Here is a 19,639-nt window from a genome sequence, read left to right as displayed (position 1 = left end):
TACGCATATGTACCTGATCACATGGTGGATTTTTTTTATCCAGTAGAAATTTAAAAAAAATACGTCAACAAAAAGTTGTTAAAAAGGAAACGTAAAAAATAATATAGAGTAAAAACATAAAACTCTATGCTTACTTATTTCTCCATGCTAACGTTCATTATTTCAACAAGTTGTCACCGAAGTTGAGTCAGGTAATTACATTTTTGAAGCGAAGCTTAGAAAGCTACAAACTGAACCGTATGATTAAGTGAGCTCACGAGACGTAGCGTTGATGTCTTTGATGCAAATCTAGGATCTTTTCTTATACCAAATTTGTATGGCAGCGCCATTTTTGGTAAACACGAGTCAGTCGTATAGCATTCTGGAGATAAGGACGTCGTGTAGCACGGTCGCATGTTTATCACTTGTCACTATGACTGTTACTCTCGCACTTACATACTTGTTAGAACGCGACAGGCATGGTGACAAGTGATAAAAATGAGAGATGTTTAATTTTTTATGAAAAGTTACAATTTGGTGATTTGATACCAACTCATTAAAAAAATTTTAAGGGTCTGTGCGAAAGAGAAGAGTCGAGGAATGTAAAGTAAAAACAATTTTCCGTTTCCATCGTGTCCTCACCGAATGGGGCTTTGCATTTCATGCCTTTACTTCAAACAATAAACTACATAATTTTTAAGATTAAAAAAACCGACTTCAATGAGGGAGACCGGTGAAAGAAAGATTATTGTTGATTTTGGATTTCGTACAATGAAATTAAAAAAATTGTCTTGAAAATATAATTTGCTTAACAAACACAGCGAAGAGGACCAATCGGCAAACGTGAACTATGCCTCGTTGAAGAATTCCATTCTGATCATCATCAGCAGTTCCACATCATCAAATGTCACTTTTTTATATGTACCTAAATGCTTGATTTGTTAAAGAAAATATAAAAATCACTGTATTTATGCCTTTAACCTTTGAGGAGTTTCCTCGATTCCTCATAGATTCTACCATCAGATCTCGAGCTCAAGCAAAAATATGTCTTGAAAACCTAATTTCCTTAACAAACATAACGAAGACGACAAATTGCCAAGCGGGGACTGCGTCGTTGAAGAGTTCCATTTTGATCAGCATCAACATCCAATGTCACTTTTTTAAATGTAAACGCTAATTTATTGATGAAAATACAAAAATCACTATATGTATGCCTTTCACATTTGAAGAGTTCTCTCGATTCCTCATGGATCCCATCAAGGTGAAGTAACAAACATTAAAAAAAAACATACAACCGAATTGAGAACCTCCTCCTTTTGAAATCTTGAAGTCTGTTAAAAATGGGGGACAGTACCCCTAGTGTAAATTTGATTGACATCATAACGTGACGAACGCGTTTGCGTTAAGTCTCATTTTGTATAGGATTTTGAGTTTCCAAAACGTCCCGCTTGGCGCGCTCTTTCTAAATCCAATACAAAATGAGACTAAACGCAAACGCGTACGTCACGTTTCGAAATCGAATTTATTTACACTAGGGGTACTGGTATCTGTAATTTTAACGTTTTGCTTAAAACTGTTAATTCATCAGTCACAAGTGTAGTAAATACAGTACCTAAGTACAGCGCCATAGTATAATGAGCGTCTATTTTAATGGTTGTAATTTAACTTTCATGTTTAAAGTGCTATTATTTGTCTTTTCGAATATAGTTTTGATCCTGTAACGTTTTTAATTTGTATATAGCAGCTTAATGACAGATTCATACAAAAATAAAATGATAAATTGCCTTCGAATCCGGTGACCGGCCGGTGAAGTAAGCATACCGGGTAACGACGCCCCTGGCCGCGAAGTTTGGGAACTCCTGGTAATACATTGCAAAGAGTACGAGGTAAAAAACTATCTTCAAATGATTGCTACATAATTGTTATTATTTTTAAATTTACCAATTGCTTTTCGGTGGAGGAAAATATCGTAAAGAAGTTTCTTCTCTTGGTTGAAAGGTCAGATTGAGGTCGCTTTCTGAAAAACTCGTTTTTTTTGCCAATTCTTGGGGTAAAATACAACCCGGGAAATGCTAAGATATAGATATTCCGTTCAAAAATGATTTCGGTGTTAAGGAAGTTTTAATACAGTCACATATAATATATGATTGGCGGACAGACTGACGGACATAAATAATTACTGGTACGTTACAAAAATCCAAGTCTACTTTCCATTCATACAATAAAAGTATAAATACATTCATTCATTTAATCAGTCATTCGCTTAATGTCGATATTCTTGCCTCACTTGAATATAGCGTGTTGAGCAGTCAACGCGCATGTTTACTTCGCCGACCCTGCTTATACCTATAATAATGTTCCGTTTTTGTCACTCCCATTTCGGGCACCTACGGCACGGCACCATCATATAATTTGTTTAACACCCACCTCAGTACAGTTCATTTAGACGCTGACAGCATTTCTCCTTTTAATCATATTAACATGTAAAATCTAACAAGATTCTATTCAGCTTTGAGATAGTGTCGCTACAAGCGGCTTACATATGGCAATAATGTACGTACGTCATGTATAGGTAAGTAGGTAACATCATTTATTGGAATGGCACGCAATCCTTCGTCCTTTTTTTGATGTAGATGTTACAGTATTTAAAAATATTTTTTCTTGCATCTTTGACAATATTTTGTCGTTTTGTGGCAAAATAGTTGAATAACTGCGAATCTTTGCTTCCTGTTTGTTGGGTACCATTCGATGACTTTCAACTTCTGTTGTCAAAGAGTGCTTGCCACCTCGTGGGCTACATTAGAAGCATAATAATGTGGAGTTCACATTTACGCCTCGCGCCTTAAAGCTGACTTTTCCTGTGCTGCCTCCTACAGTTTATGCAAGCATTAGTAACACTGAAAATCTGCAACATGGCAAAGGCCAAATAAAAGCTACTCAGGGTATTTATTAACCATTATATTATAAAAAGCAGCTGTTCTTTTTTCGTCATTTAGGTAGTTAAACACTGACACTGGTGGTCACTGGACCACATGGACTTTTGAAGTGTGATGAGCACTGTCCGCAGATTACACCGCACTGAATGCGGCCAGTGGCCTGTGGTTTTAATCAAAGTGAACGCAGTCCGCTTGCATCGCGGCTGTGGATGCTTGAATGTATGTTCTCGTCACTTGACAAATGTAAACGAGTCGAATTCTATGACGGATCAGTGCAAAAGGTTTTTTCCTATAGGGAACGTGCATGAACTGTAGCGGGCAGCAAAGGAGCCCCCTGTGTATTGGCGCGAAGTGTAAATATCAAGTCTAAGCTCCCAATGTAGCCTACAAGATAGCAGTACCTAAGAAAACGTACGTGAACTGGAGAGGGCAGCACTTCCTCTGGCGTAGTGTCAATGTACAGTTTCTGTTTCCGATTCAGGCCACAAGATGGCTGTCCCTCGCGCACGGTCCCTTTATTCATCTTCAACATTCCATTCACATTGTGGCCTTGCAGTTTTGCAGCTGGTAGACCCAGTCACGGACTTTAATTGTTGAGCCATTGGGGTTTACATTACATTGGAAATTTCATACCGTTAGTACAGACAACCAAATTAGCTTGAACCCTAAATGGATCAGCAGTCTGTGACAGTACATAGTGTACAAAAAAAAATTAGGTATTAAATATGCGAGTAGATATAATGAAGAATGAGACTGTTTATATGATATACTGATACAAGATCAGTTTACCACTCTTCAATAGTTTGTTCTATGCGCAAAGTTCAGAGTATTTGGAGGTAAGGTTGGTATTCCACCTGTCCATTTCTTTGTCTAATGTGCATTGCGTCTCACTCTGTCATTATGTAAAATGCGAGACGTAAGTACACATTGAACTAAGATATTGGACAGATGGAATACAACCCTAAACGACTTGGATCAACTCGATCCGTACTTTATGAGAGAGCGCTCGTAAAATGGTTCGCATCCGCCGTCGATTGCGAAGTATTTGAGCGCTGTGTTAACCTTTTGACCGCCGTAGTCTGATATATCAGACAATCAATACCCAGCTCGTGTCGCCGCAGTCTGATAAATAAGACAATTTTTTTCATGTTTTTCTCAAGACATTCTTTACTTTAATAAAGTTTACTTTGGTTCTTTGCATAAGTAAGTCGCAGTAATTGTTAATTAAGTAACAGTGAGACTGATCTGTTGATTTTATTATATTTTCTAGTTGAAAATAAACTTTAATTATACCATTAGATTATGTATGATTTTACCCCAAGTCTCGTAGCCAAAGTCTTATTTAAAAGACACCAGTGATGTGACGATGATTGGTATTGAAATATCTACGTCGACTTTCTCATTCGATGTTTAGATTTACGACGTAAGATTTATGCATGCGACTGACCTTACTTAGCTAACCTATTTTATCACTTCGATATGTTCTTTTAAATAAATTTAAGAATGTTAACATGTTTTTTATTTCTCAATTTTTGTGTATAGTTAGCCGCTTAATTGGGAAATGTCTCGGATTACATGTACCTAATTGCCGAAAACAATAAAAACATTATAAAAACCTAACCTAGGGTGCCGCCGGCACAGAGGTAGGGCTCAGGTTGCCGCGGTTGTCGAGGCCGCAGAAAGAGCAACTGCCAATACCCAACCCCTTTATTCGGTTCAGGACAGATTCTGTTTATGGCAGATTCTGGCTACGGCAGATTCGTGTTATGGCAGAAATTGGGCAGTTGCGACCAAAAACCTAAAAAATCATAATTTAAGAATTTTAATTTTTATCCATAGGTAACCGTAAAAAACTGTCTACCTTAAACACAAGAGGATAGAAAGAGACTTACGCTTGTAAATTGTAATTTGTAGCTTTATAAAACGCGACCCTGGTTGATTGTTACCAATAATCCTGACCTACCGGTCTGATGCGGTTTGGCGTCACCTACTATATTGTTTATACATATAATATTTTATAGATCCATGAATGATAGATTTGGTAGACACTTTTTCCATGACTGAATCTGTCATAAAAATAATCTGCCGTAACCAGAATCTGTCCTTAACTGAATCAAGTTACCCAATGACTTAAGTAGCCACACCAAGTGTTGATACATTCGCTTCATACGCAATTGCCATGCAGAGACTCCTTCTGCAGTTCTAGGTGCACGTTCAGCGTCCAGAAACTTGACTCTAGCAACACGACATGCCATGATGGCCTCGCAGTAAATGATCGAGTACCTAATCCTTGTCATTGTGATCCCGATCCAAGCAGTTCCACTTTACCATTTACTCTTTGGACATTTTGATTCCATGGATGTTTTGACCCTTGGACATTTTGACACTTGGACATATTGAGTCCTTGGACGTTTTCAAAGTTGAACTTAGAAATAAATATATTTGAATTGTACTAGTGCCTACCTTCCAGGGTTTCGTGAAGTCGGTTTTTTTCATCGATGATAGATATTTGAATCGATAAATAAGGCGAGACTCTGTTATCGTGGTTCATCGGTAATCCCTACTAAGTTATTATATTCCGCAATAATAATCAATACAGACTACGCCGTCGTCTTAAAAATGAGACCGCATGTGACGTCAAAGATATAACTTAGAAAATTTTAGTGGTGTAGATTACTCGATATTTCAAAGTTATGTTAGGTCAACAAAATATATAAGAAGGTACTGTTTAGTAGTTTTAAAACTTTGAATACTATAATAATATTGAGTTTACAATATTTATTTATCAAAAGAATTGTGTTACTGTGTAAAATTTTATGATTTATTATGCCAAACAACGTTGAAATTTTCAGATTCGATACGTTTCTAATGTGATCAATCCTCTCCCTACTAGTGTCAACTTATCAACGAAAATACAATGAAGCCTTCGCCAATGTCTGAAATAGTAGACCGCTCATGACGTCACAGATACGAAATAAAAAATAATAGTGATGTAGCAAAGTCCATCAATAAATTTGCATAGCTGGTAAAATTCACAGATTCAATCCATTAATAAAGGGAGGAAACCATAAAAAAGACATTGGTAAACGTGATTTAATTATTATAATATTTTTTTTTAATGATAAGGTGGTAAAAAATGAAGTTAATCACTGTAAACTATAAACAATAAAATATTTTATCGTAAGTTATGTGGCAAGCACTACACAGTTTGTTATTACTTAGTATAGGCGGCGACACGGGCACGTCCGATGACATCCTAAGCGGCGTTCAAAAGGTTAAATCCTCCAAACTTTGCGAATACCGGACACATTGAGTAGTATAAACTGACGTGACGTGATTCATTACCGTCATTGCTATTTATATGCTCTATTGAACTTCGATACAATGAAACAAGTCTATGAAAAATAATTAACATTCCTCTGCAAAACAAACATTTCGTTCTGAAAACTTAGTACTTATTTTTCTCATCATCAACTAAAGATACCCTAGTTGACTCATCATCATCATCTTCGTTGCGTTGTCCTGGCATTGTAGCCACGGCTCATGGGACCCTGGGCTCGGCTTGGCAACTAATCCCGAGAATTGGCCTAGGCACTAGTTTTTACCAAAGCGGCTGCCATCTCACCTTCCAACCCAGAGGATAAACTAGGCCTTATTAGGATCAGTCCGGTTTCCTTCACCGAAAAGCGACTGGTATATGATATTTCGTACATAAGTTTCGAACAACCTTGGTATTGCGAACCGGGGTTTGAACCCGCGACCTGCGGATTGCAAGTACCGCTTATCTCTGCCTCTCACCACTATCGCCACCAGCGCTTTATCTGTAGTTGAGTGCTTATTTTAATTGTTTAAATTGCTTCCCCACCACGCATAACAGCCGTAACAGCCGTAATTATAGAATGTTGGATTGTATTTATAATTTAAAATATTAGGATGTTTGCTATTTATTCTTGCTTTTTGTTATTTTGAGTTAACACTTCGCACTGACGTATTATTATATTCTTATTAGAGGTATATTCCGGCATTTGTAATTTTCATTATTAAATGCGATATTCTCCATAAATTACACACCACCTAACACTATTGGCTTTCAACTCTTCTAAATATTACACTAAAGTAAGGACGCTAAGCACGACGAATTTCGTACATTGACAATTTGACACGTCGTTTACTATCTCTATCGCAGCACATAAATATATTGCTGTCCCGCTCGTACAGTGGCATTGACCATGGCATCATCGGTGTACTTTATTCCTAACTAAGTATTCTCATAAAAATGCTACTTCCATAGTTCTTAATAGCTCAAACAGCCTCACTAAGTATATTACAGATTGCGTTCACAATTTCATGGCAACTTCACAAGTTCATAACATTAAAGTTGCACTCAGTAGAGTCGGGAACTCGAGAGTCAGTGTAAGGTAAACAAACTAATTAAACGTCCTGCGGTTCGTGGTTACAGGTGCAGAACCAAAACGTCCCATGTAACTTGCGTTTAAGTAGCTTTTAGGTCCTTTTTATCTATCAGGCCATGCGGGTTCTAATGAGCTGTAAAAAGGTCACGAGTGCAATACTTACTTAAAGCACTTATATCCTTTTTAAATGGCAGAGCAAGTTAGTTGGGTGATGTCTCGTTTAAACTCTAAAAAGCCGAAGGAAAAGAGATATTCAGGAAATGAGGTCTGCAGACACTCATTTAAACTAATTACCATTTTGTACCTTTTGGCGTTGAAACTCTAGGTCCATGGGGTCCCAGCGCGCACAAGTTTTTTGGAGAAATCGCGAAACGTCTGGTTGACGTAACTGGTGACCGAAGAGCTGGCGGCTTCCTCGCACAACGTATCAGTATTGCGATACAACGAGGAAATGCCGCCAGCATCCTTGGTACAATGCCTCAAGGGCCTATTTTAGATATAAGCTAGTTATAGTATTCATCTGTATATATCCATTATGTATATTGTTATTGTCAATAAATAGATTTAATTTCTATTACCTAGGTAGTTTTTGAATAAAAGTGGCAAGTCCTGTACCTAATGCAGACAAGCCTGATTATATGCAGTAATAGCTTTAGCTACTTAATAGTATATGTATTGTGCAACGAGGGGGGTAAGTGAGATATTGTAAACGAGGGTGATAATTCCCGACAGCGCAGGCTGAAGGGATTTAAAGGCCCGAGTTTGCAATATTCTGAACCACAGAGTTACGAGTACACACAATGTTTTTCATCACACGAAACTAAATTTGAAGCGTAACAATTCTTAAATTAGGTGACATTTTAAACGTCCGCCATATTGTAATTTTTCGTCAGGTTAGGCATCGACCACTAGCCACTAGCTTTAGCTTTAGCTTTAGCTTTTCGGTGAAGGAAAACATCGTGAGGAAACCTGCATACATCTGCGAAGAAATTCAAAGGTGTATGTGAAGTCCCCAATCCGCATTGGGCTAGCGTGGGGACTATAGTCCGAGCCCTCTCGCACATGAGAGGAGGCCTGTGCCCAGCAGTGGGACGTATATAGGCTGAATTATTATTATTATTATTTGTATGTCTCTTACAAATTCTCGGGGCCATGGGGTCCCGGGCATTTTGAAGGCGTGCGTGGGGCCGAAGCCAACACGTAGAGGCCCCTTGTAGTAAGACAATTTACTCTAAAAGTAATGTGACACCAACCGACGACTATCCCTGTTCACACTATAGCAGTGCACCCAAGGACAAGCCCCGGTTAGTGTAAGACTATTGTAAGAAAAAGGTACAAAAAGAAACCGGGCTATTGGGTTGAGTTGCTAGTGGACTGGTAACCGAGACTATGGAGGTGACTATGGCACCTGCCCTGATCATATGTTAAAAAACACGAAAAAATGGACAGGTGGTGACTCGCCAACTCACAATATGGGTCCCCGAAAACGGCCGCTCGCACAGAGCGACAAGGGGACAACATTGCGTGAGCGGCTCAGGGTGTGGAGAGGTGTGCGCCGCTTTCTACCCAGTGGCTGTCAGCAGCCACTGTGCCAACTCGCGTCTTATGCATATTTCACTTCCACCCTGCGAGCATATATCTGACACCCCACTCTGGACGGCCGGTAAAGGCAAGCCAGAGGTGAGAGTCCTGCGGCCCCTGCTCAGTGTTCACTCCAGCCGGCCAATCAAGGCAAGCCGGAGAGAGGGGTCTGACCGACTCTCGGGGGCATGGGACCCAAGGGACGTCACTTCCCATTCAGCTCGCCACAAGCTGCCCTGGGGGTTTTATTATTATCTCCTTTATTTATCTTTTTCTCTCAGATTAGGCTTTTTACAATATGTATATAAAAGTAAAATATAAAAACACTTACAAAACAATACAAAAGATATAAACACATTATAAAAAACCTAACCTAGGGTGCCGCCAGCAGCGGGGCAAGGCCCAAGCTGCCGGTGGTCAGGGCCGCAGGGAGAGGAACCGCCGGACTATCCGCGCCGTGCTCAAGATCACCGCCTTCTGCATCTGACCCTTGATCCAACCACATTATTATTATTATTATTAGGCATCGAAGGTAGCCATCCGGCATTCAGGCGCGATTGTCTAATTGTGATTGTGAAAATTGTGTAATAATATTGTAAAAGGGTAAGTATATTACAGATTGCGTTCACAACTAAACTAGTATAAATCATAAAATTAAATACTTATAATCATACACAAATAAATAATAATTTATAAACATCAGTACTTTAAAAGTAAAGCTTATTTGTACCTACTTGAAAAAAAAACATTATGCCCAATATGCCAATGGGCATAATGCAATTTAATAAAATCTATTACGTCCGTGGCCATAATATAGCTCATTACATCTCAGTATGTTGGCATACTATAACACCGTTTACGAGCAAGTGTGATGAAAAATAATTTTCAACGCTCACGATACCATGTGTCATTTTACCTACCGTCAACCGGGGAATGGTGATGGTGGGATTTTAGATAATATTTATGTTATTAAACCGAATCCTTGCAAATTCTTAAACAGCTAGGGACCCAATGTTTTGAGCATTCCTTGTTTTAATACGGAATGTCTTGGAGACAAATCAATGTAGCTCAAGAGGGCTCTGACAATGAAAAACCAACGGATGCCATTTTCCGATGGAGGCACGGTCATTGAAAATGCCCTGCGATTATTTTTGGCGCGTGCGGAAGGGATGGGGCGGAGGGCTGGGCGGCTGGGCCCGGCCCGCGTTCCAGTGTGGGATGCGACCTGTTGAAGGACGGTTGCCAGCGTGGCCCCGCACTATTACTTAAGTTGTACCGAGACCAACTAGTAAAGAAATAAATCACGATACCAATTAAATCAATATATTAAACAAAAGCAGATCTTTAAAATAGTTTGAGTTGATTTTTGGAATGTGATTTGTTTCCAACTTGAAACTTGGCTCGATGCGCGCGTTGTCTAAAGTTTTTTTAGTATATTTTTAGCTAGCACTGCCAAGGAAAGTAATAATTAGTTATAGTGTAATATAATTTAAATTTTCGAGTGTGGAGCGACTTTACAATAATATACGTAAGTATATCTGTAATGGAATGTCGCTATGTGTATTTTTATTGCCTTATAATATATTTTTGAGCAAAATTTCAGTTTATAATTTATTATGCTATGTTTTTGTTAATAATTATGTGTATTGTGTATTTATTTAAATATTAAAATTCATGAATAACAATGTAAGATGTATTGTTGTATTATTCAAGCTATGTTCAAATAAGTTAAAAATGGTCTGATATTGAAATAAAATAAATAAACAGCATCAGATATGTCCAACATCACCACAAAATTAATTATAATAAAACAAAGATTTACAATAATGGCGAATTATAAATCTTAATTCAAATAACTTTGCTTTCTATATAAGACAATTAAATACAGGATGGGCATAAGAGTGATACACTTTGTTTTTAAATTTTAATTATATTATGTGCCATTTTTTTTTCATAAATATATTACTCTGGGCTGGCAATTATATACGGAAAATAATTTCTGCCAAATGTCTACCTCTAGCAGCAAGCAATTTTTTCTCAAACGACGTTGTTTGCTCGATTAATTCCGAGAAAACAGTGACAGTGATTGGCACCCAAGTTTCCCAAATTTTGCTGCTCCTGACTTATTTCTGTGGGGCTATTTAAAATGACGTGTCTATGCTAAGAAGCTGGTGAATTATAACAGTTAAATCCGACCATCCGACGCAAATTTACTAAGAGAATACCGAAAATGTGCGAAAATTGCGATGATAAGGGATCACATTTGCCGGCTGTTAGTGGTGGACATTTGTCAGACATTATGTTCCACATGTATTTTCCAACCCTGAATAATATATTTTTTAAACAATACTTAGTAATTTTGTAACTTAATATAATTCATATTGAAAAACACAATGTATACTTCTTATTTGCCCACCCTGTATTATGTATTAATGAAAAATGGCAAGTTCCTTATAAAATTCAAAACATAGATAATTCCGACGGCTATGTAATATAATAATATATAATAATGGGATATAGACTAGCTAGACAAAGACTAGCCTTTTAACTTAAATAAAACCTTTTTTCCCCGCAATGATATAAAAGTAAGCTTTTTCATATTTAGTAAAACATTATGACATTTATCTTAAAACCAAAGCAATAAAAAACTAGTATAAAATGAAGCAATAGCGGATTGAATTTTCAAACCAACTAAAAGCATTGTAAATAAAATAAATCTATTGTAGCGCTCGCCGACGGCACTTTGCAAAGTGCTCGCGTTGAAATCTTTTCAAAAGCCACACTAACGCTTACAGCAAAAATCAAATTTTACCCATTTTGTGATCGTAAGTTAGTTAACAATGCTGCTCTAAAATTTTAATTCTCTTCACAAAACCGTTCCAACCGAAAACAAAAGATCACTTAATCTCGAGTACAGCTTACGAGGATAAAACGGTTTTCATTGAATTTCCCGAAAATGCTGACTTTTTGCTATGAAAATTAACATACCAAAGGTTTTTTCAGAAGGTTTTTGAGAACACGTCAGTGCAACAACAAGCTTTGTTGTTTTATAAGGTGTTTTGTAAATGTACGTCAGGGATGCAAATTCGCATTCAGCTCGTCGACGGCACGATATCAAGGAAATAATGCTTCAACACGTTTTACACGAGTATTTATGAATATCTGTATTTTTCAAATTTATGCTGTAATATAAAAAATTATAAGTTATATGTAGACACCATATGTTTTTGAACTGGGTTAATTTCAAGGGCGCATATCTTAGGTTGAACTAAATTGCTTTCTCAAAAACACTGATACTTTAATTGAGTCCTTGAAGATAACCAATAATTGAGTTTTATTTAATAAGGCTCTTGCCTTCGGACCTGTTTCCATACTGATTAGTGTTAAGTACAAGATCATACACTTACTACTAAACGCAAACTGTATATCTATTGTCTTGGACTATGTTCGAAAAGACATGGATATGTCATAGTTTGCAATTGTTTGATTGAATTCAATATAATGCCTATGTTACAACAACGATATATGAAGCGTTGAAAGATTTTGTTTGAAAAAAAAAGATATGCAAATAGTCAATGCCAATAATGCTATAAAGCCGATGGTCCTGGGTTCGAATCCCGGGCATTTATTTGTGTGATGAGCACAGATATTTGTTCCTAAGTCATGGATGTTTTCTATGTATTTAAGTATTTGTATATGATATATATCGTTGCCTGAGTACCCACAACACAAGTCTTCTTGGCTTACCGTGGGTCTTAGTCAATTTGTGTAAGAACGTCCCTATAATATTTATTTATACGTGATATCTACGAAAATTAACTATGTCACTTAGTTTCCTTATAAGTAGATATAAATACGCCGACGTTAACGGAATTCAATAAAAACAGCGTGTACTCGTATTTTTATTCAAGTTTAGCTATGCTGCCATGCTTGTATTCTTTTTTTAGTTGGAATATTTTTCGTAATATAATATTAAATATCTTTAACTATCTATCAGCAAAAAGACAATTATTAAAAGAAGAAGTTTAAGTAAAAAATTACATAACTTTTCAGTTGATTTTAGTTTCTTTTTTTTGATTTCAAAACGCGGAAAGGTTTTTATTGTTATTAATCGTTTCATAAAATAATTCAGTAATGATTTACGCTTACTTATGGATGTCTCATTGCTCCTTCTTGTTATGTAACACTATTTGTGTGAAATTAAATTGGTATTTATTGATAGTTGCATATTTTAGAGCACTAAAGCGAACTGTGAACCTTTGCAAAGCGAATTGGAGGTTATTGCATTTTTCATTGGCACTATTTCGTTAGTTAATTACGAAGTTTCAAGTAATTGATAGAGGACTCGTAAGCAAGAAAGACTTTGCACCTAAATGCGTGTTTTTATAAATACATGTTTATTCTAGATGTTCTATCACTAAGGTATGTTCTATCACCTCGTACTAAGGTATATATATATACATGGTTATTTTTTTTTATTGACTGTGTAATGTTAATATGTATATTATATAATTGCAAGGACAGATTCTGAGCAAAACTTTAAGTTACTAAATTTAAGTTGGCTTGATAGATAAATAACACGGAAACATATCTAAACACGTTAAAACCAGCTTGATGGCCTTCAAGTATCTTCTCTCGCAAGTTCGCGCGGTGCGCTATCTAAGGTAATGTAAGATGTACGCATAAAAAACCCGTAAATCGATGTACAGTTTAGCATTTTGGCACACGCATACTAGAGAGGTCAAAACAAAATTTTTGGCCCGCAATTCCTAATAAAACGGAGGGGAGTGCCGAGTCAGTAAATAAATAAATATTTGTAGGAAATGCGGGTCAATAATTTTGTTTTGACCTCTAATATGCGTGTGCCAAATGGCTAAACTGTACATCGATTTGCGGTTTTTCTTTGAAATTGGGCTCGTACGGCTTCCACTTATTGTTTTTAGCTGCCAACTGACCGCCGAAGGTAACTGAAGGGTTAAAAAAATACTGCGCTTAGAAACTTTGCAATAAAACAAATAATTAAAAAAAATGCCTACTTATAGTCATTCTCATCTACAGAACCTTAAATTCAGGCAACATTTACGTAGAAAATAAAAATGAACTTCCTAGGCACTGACAGTCGCTACCCCATTTACATACTATCAACTGTAAGCACTCGAGCGATAGCTTATCGTAGATTAACAGCAAGATTTATTGATATACTTGCGTCATTATTTAACTTTACTGATTGTGGAATGTGGAACAACTGGCAACTAAAATATTCTGTTAGGAGAAAATGGGGAGAAAATTCTGTAGATTTTTTATATATACGATAGCCTAGCCATTCATAGTCGGCAATGTCCTTGCTTAAAAACTTTGATGGGCATGGATATTTGTCTATGAATACTTACTTACTTGGCTGGCGCGATGTCTCATTTTGAGTCTTGGCTAACACAAGGCACATCACTTTGCTCGGTCCAGAGCGGATTCACGCCAGCTTTCGCCGACGCCAAGCTCACGGAGATCTGCCTCCAATCTATCAGCCCTATTTAGGGTCGACTAACAGGACAGCGTGTCCTGTTGGTCGACCAAAGTAAGCCCTTTTGACTGCCCGATCGTCTCTCATCCTTTCTAGGTGGGCTAGCCAGCGGATACGATGTGCTTTGGTCTCACCACTGGCTTTGGTATTATATTCGGCTCGGCTATTAGTTGTTCTATTTCGGCATTCTTTCGAATCCTCCAACTGCCATCGTCTCTTTTAGCAGGTCCCAGAATCTTCCGGAACACCTTACGTTCTGTGACTAGAAGGCTGTTCTCCTCCTTGAGTGTTAGTGTCCAAGCCTCACACCCATACATCAGGATAGGGCGGGTTACGTTCTTATACCGTCTATGATTCCATTTGACCGAGCGAAGCGAAGATATCTATCCAGATTTTCTCTCTACTGGTCGCGTTTCTTTATAGATTCTCGTGAAATTTTGTGAACTGATTCGATAAATACTTATATAGATTATTTGTCGATTTAGTATTTGGAATTTAAAGAAAATCAGTTACAGAATGATTAAATGTCTCCCCGAAAATGCCATGCGGCTGTAATCGCAATATTACTATAAGACATCTTACATGTATCTGTGATGCAAACCGAAAGGTTTAAGAATATATAAATTTGTAGTAATTAGACAAATCTTTATTTATATGGGTGCATATAGTCTTTCTGACCGCGTGTATAAATTGTCATTACAATTGAATCACCCTGATACGCACACGTCTCTTTCTTCAAGATCCCTTTTTGGATGGCGATGATGACTTGATGACCCATCGAGATTAGGTTTTAGCGCATAAATATTTAAGCAAGATTTTTTTACTGCTGTCATTGGAATACTTTGGGATGTCAATCTGTTGATATGCAGCTTTCTCAACAGTCTTTTTTAGTAAACGCACAACAGGGATAACTTTGACGTCTTTGTTAAATGACATGTTTCTCTAAGATTATCTGTTTAAGAGGAAAGGGGACGGCCGCTTCTCCATACAAACGTAGTCCCCATTTTTAGGAGCTAGGTGTTTGAAATAGAATTTCGCTTGCTCGCGCGCGTCACGCAGCACATGTTCATCTAGCAATACGACTTAATATTTGATGACATACATAACAGTTGTCATATATTTTTTGTGCATACCTCACGACACTAACCTAAAATTTTATGCGAATTAAATTTATGACTATAAAAGTTATGACATAACTCATTCATGACAAAAACACAGTTATGATCAGGAAAAATTCTAACTAAAGATTTTGATGACTTACAATTTTATGCATAATAATAATAATAATAATAATAAAATGCTTTATTGCACACTACAAAAAAAAAATGGTACAAAATATGTAAAGGTATAAATATGTAGGTAACAACAGGCGGACTTATCGCTAAACAGCGATCTCTTCCAGACAACCTTCAGATAGAGAAATGGCGAACATAATCAAGGTAACGGGTGGTGCAAAAATAAAATAAAATACATATACTACAAATATTTAATATATATAGGTATACTACATTTATTACTATATATAAACAATATATAAATAACAAATAAAATGTTATGACAATTAAAAATTTGACAAAAGTTGTTATAATCGGTATAATCGGTCGAATGTTATGCGACCAGAGGGAGTCTCCCCATCTAGAACTCTCATGTTTGATATTTTTGTCTGTCCAACTAATCCCTTCCATTCTCCGCCAACATCACATTTCGAAGCTTTCCAATCTTTCTCTATTCCTTTGTGTCTATTATTTCTCTATGCCACGAAATAATCAAACACAAGACGAAACCTCTTTTCATACAAACGTTGTCCTCACTTTCCTCTCTGGATTTATGGACATTATTAAAAATATTTTGATACAATTTTTTGTACATCAACCACAGCTATGTTCATATTCATATTCATAAATTCATATTTATTTAGTATATGCATGATACATTACGTCAAATACATACGTCAACACATTATAAAGATAAGATTAATACTTAATACATTTTCGATCATTTTTAATAAAAATTAATCATTATACCTAAATACATATTAATCATATTATTAATGTCAGATTATTAACAAGAATAATAATGGTAGATTTAAAAATCAAAGGAAATGAAATTCAATGAAATGTTACAGAATTCTAGGATTTCATAAAATGCATAATAATGTGCCATTTCTTTAATTTCCTATGAATTATTATTTTCTAGGTTTTGTATGCCATTTGGGATAGCATTGTAGATCTTCGGACCGATTACATAGCTGGTTTTGGTAGACTTGGTTAGTTTGCATTTGGTTGTAGCTAGGTTCCCCCTTTGTCTGTCTCTCAAACATCGCAGGTTGTCGGGCCTTCATGGAAAGTGACTGATGTTAGTCCTTTTGACTTTTGCTACATTAAATATGAATTGTGACGGAATTGTCATTATATTTAGAGATATAAATAGCTGCCGAGCCGGTGAGTCGGGAGGGGCGTGAGCTATCCGTACCGCCCGATGCTCCTATGTTTGATTTTAAAAATCTGTACAAAATCAGTTATTTACTCCTACTTTTTACAATAATCAAAAAATCGAACGTAGGGGCACGTAGCTATACATCAAATGACATAAAAATATATTCTATAATGTCAATATGCAGAGAGGAAAATGGGGACTACGTTTGTATGAAGAAGTGGCCGTCCCCTTTCCTCTTAAGTTTTCTAACCTAACTATGGGTACCTATGTTCAACGTCTATACGACCACAATGACTTTTTAGACTCTTTTATACATATATTAAAATTACAGCTTAAGTAATGATTGTCGATATACAAATTTTAAACGTGCATTTTACTTGCTATCTAAATATATATATTAAAAGAACTTCATTTTTTATTTAATAGAATCGTTTTCTTTTTAAAATTTGCGTCACAATTAGTCGCCAATTATTCGGTTGCCAAATAAATAATTGGTACTTGCCTTAAAATAAACAAACGCTGTAATGGCATTAAAATAATGCTCACATTGAAATATTTTAAGGGTCCGCCTTTGTCACCAAATTATTAATTTTAGTATTAGTACCTATTTCTATTTTTTCTACCGAAATTTGATTACTTACTTGACCGCTTGAATACGTGCCGATAATTTTTAGCAGCAGTCCTAGAATACAAATGAAAGCCGATTGTAATGTAGTTTAAAAACCGACCAAGTGCGAGTCGGACTCGCCCACCGAGGGTTCCGTACTTTTTAGTATTTGTTGTTATAGCGGCAACAGAAATACATCATCTGTGAAAATTTCAACTGTCTAACTATCATGGTTCATGAGATACCTGGTGACAGACGGACGGACACCGGAATCTTAGTAATAGAGTCCCGTTTTACCCTTTGGGTACGGAACTCTAAAATTATAATGAGATATATTTCCATAATTTGTATGTCTCTTTTTGTTATAATATATGACCTCGAAGTGGCTCATCCTAAGTACTTTCAGTGTTATTTATGTTATATAGTTAAAAAAATAGCACATTTTTTTCCTTGTACATTTTTTGCCGTGCATTTCTAAACATTGTTTACATTAATATGTAAGATTATTTAATGCTTACTCAGTCATAAAAAATCACTCAAATGTAGTGAATTTTTCATGGAATTTTCCCATTTCGCATAATTCAATTTCGTCTGCGTCAAGCCAATTTTGTCGCTGTGAAATCTGTTTAGTAGTGTAACTGATGAGCTCGGACAGTTTCCACAGCATTTTTTAGTTTATTTAATAGTTTTCTTAGGTGATAAATTTCTATATTACATTGTTATTATTAAAATGGTGCAACTTTTTCATGTTTGCTATTAAGTGCTCTTCATTGTAGCTTAATAGTATTCGGTCCGACGACATTTATGGCTAGGTAATTAATGTTTATGAATTGATAGAAATATGCTAGTAGTAGTAATAAATATTAGATTTTCGTATTCATAAAGTCTTAATAATCTTTTTACCTAAATGTCTTTTATTAGTTTATGTATCATATTTATTTTAAAAAGTTGCACGTTATTTATAATTATCTTTTTTTTTGTTTCTATTAGATACATTATCTATTCCGATCCGATCCGTATCTATATGGATCTTCGAGCAACACCGGCTTCCGATACGTCGGAAGGGAGGAGACCAAGCGATATCTTACCGTACAAATTTTTCTGCCATTTTTTGCGCGGGAAATGTGCACACAGTTGCACTTCTCACCCACTACATACAAAATCCAATCCATACAAAAATATAGAAAATGACAAATAGTGCGAATGCTGACTCTCTTTCCGCTGTTTCTCCAAGATTTGTATTCGTTAAATATTAGGTGTAACGCCTATACCATGCAAGTATTATTTTCAGATACCAAAAAAACAATAATACACAGAACTCGAGTGTAAAATATAATAATTTTCAATTGAAAGGTAAAGCTTCTACTCGTACGTGTGAAACCAAAAAGCTCCAATCAATCCAGGTTTATTGTCCATACTTCACCGCGTTCGTAACCGATAAGAATATTTAATCGTGTTTTTTCCTCTGGGCCTATTTTGTTGATTATTTTTACAAGAGAAAGTAATTACGTCGCTGCTTGTGATAGAAAAGACGGATAAAGCGCGATCATGAAAACAAAAAAAAAAGTAGTATGGGAGGGGATTTTAATATTTATAGAATGTATGTCAATTTATGAATGTATTTATAGAATGTATGTCAATTTTGCTACCTACCAAGATTTCCTACCAATAAGAGTACTGACGTTCGGCAACTTAACCCGAAGAAAAGGCGCAGACGCAATTGTTTATGAAAGTGTCTACCATGATCCTTTAACCCTAATTGAAATAAATAAATAATCAAGAGTCATCCTTCCACAAATTGACTAAGTCCCAAGCTCAAGAAGGCTTGTGTACCCTCAAGTACTCATACAACGATATATATAATACATAGAAACCATCAATCACTCAGGAACAAATATGTGTGCTCATCACACAAATAAATGTCCTTACCGGGAGTCGATCCCAAGACCATCGGCGTCATAGGCAGGGTAACCCAGTAGGTCAGACCGGTTGTCAAATAAATGTTTCAATAAGATGCCTTCACCGAAGAGCAACATATTAGCAATATCAATCTATATTTCGTAGGTACTAGTCGGCATTTCGACCTGTGGTTTGTTTCATGCCCCTTACTGTTCAGCTCCAGCAAAACTAGGCTAGGTACTCCGAGCTATTTAATTTCTCACATGATCAT

Source organism: Cydia pomonella, chromosome 1 (assembly GCF_033807575.1).
Source record: "Cydia pomonella isolate Wapato2018A chromosome 1, ilCydPomo1, whole genome shotgun sequence".
Taxonomy (NCBI): Eukaryota; Metazoa; Arthropoda; class Insecta; order Lepidoptera; family Tortricidae; genus Cydia; species Cydia pomonella.
This window is presented reverse-complemented; position numbering follows the sequence as displayed.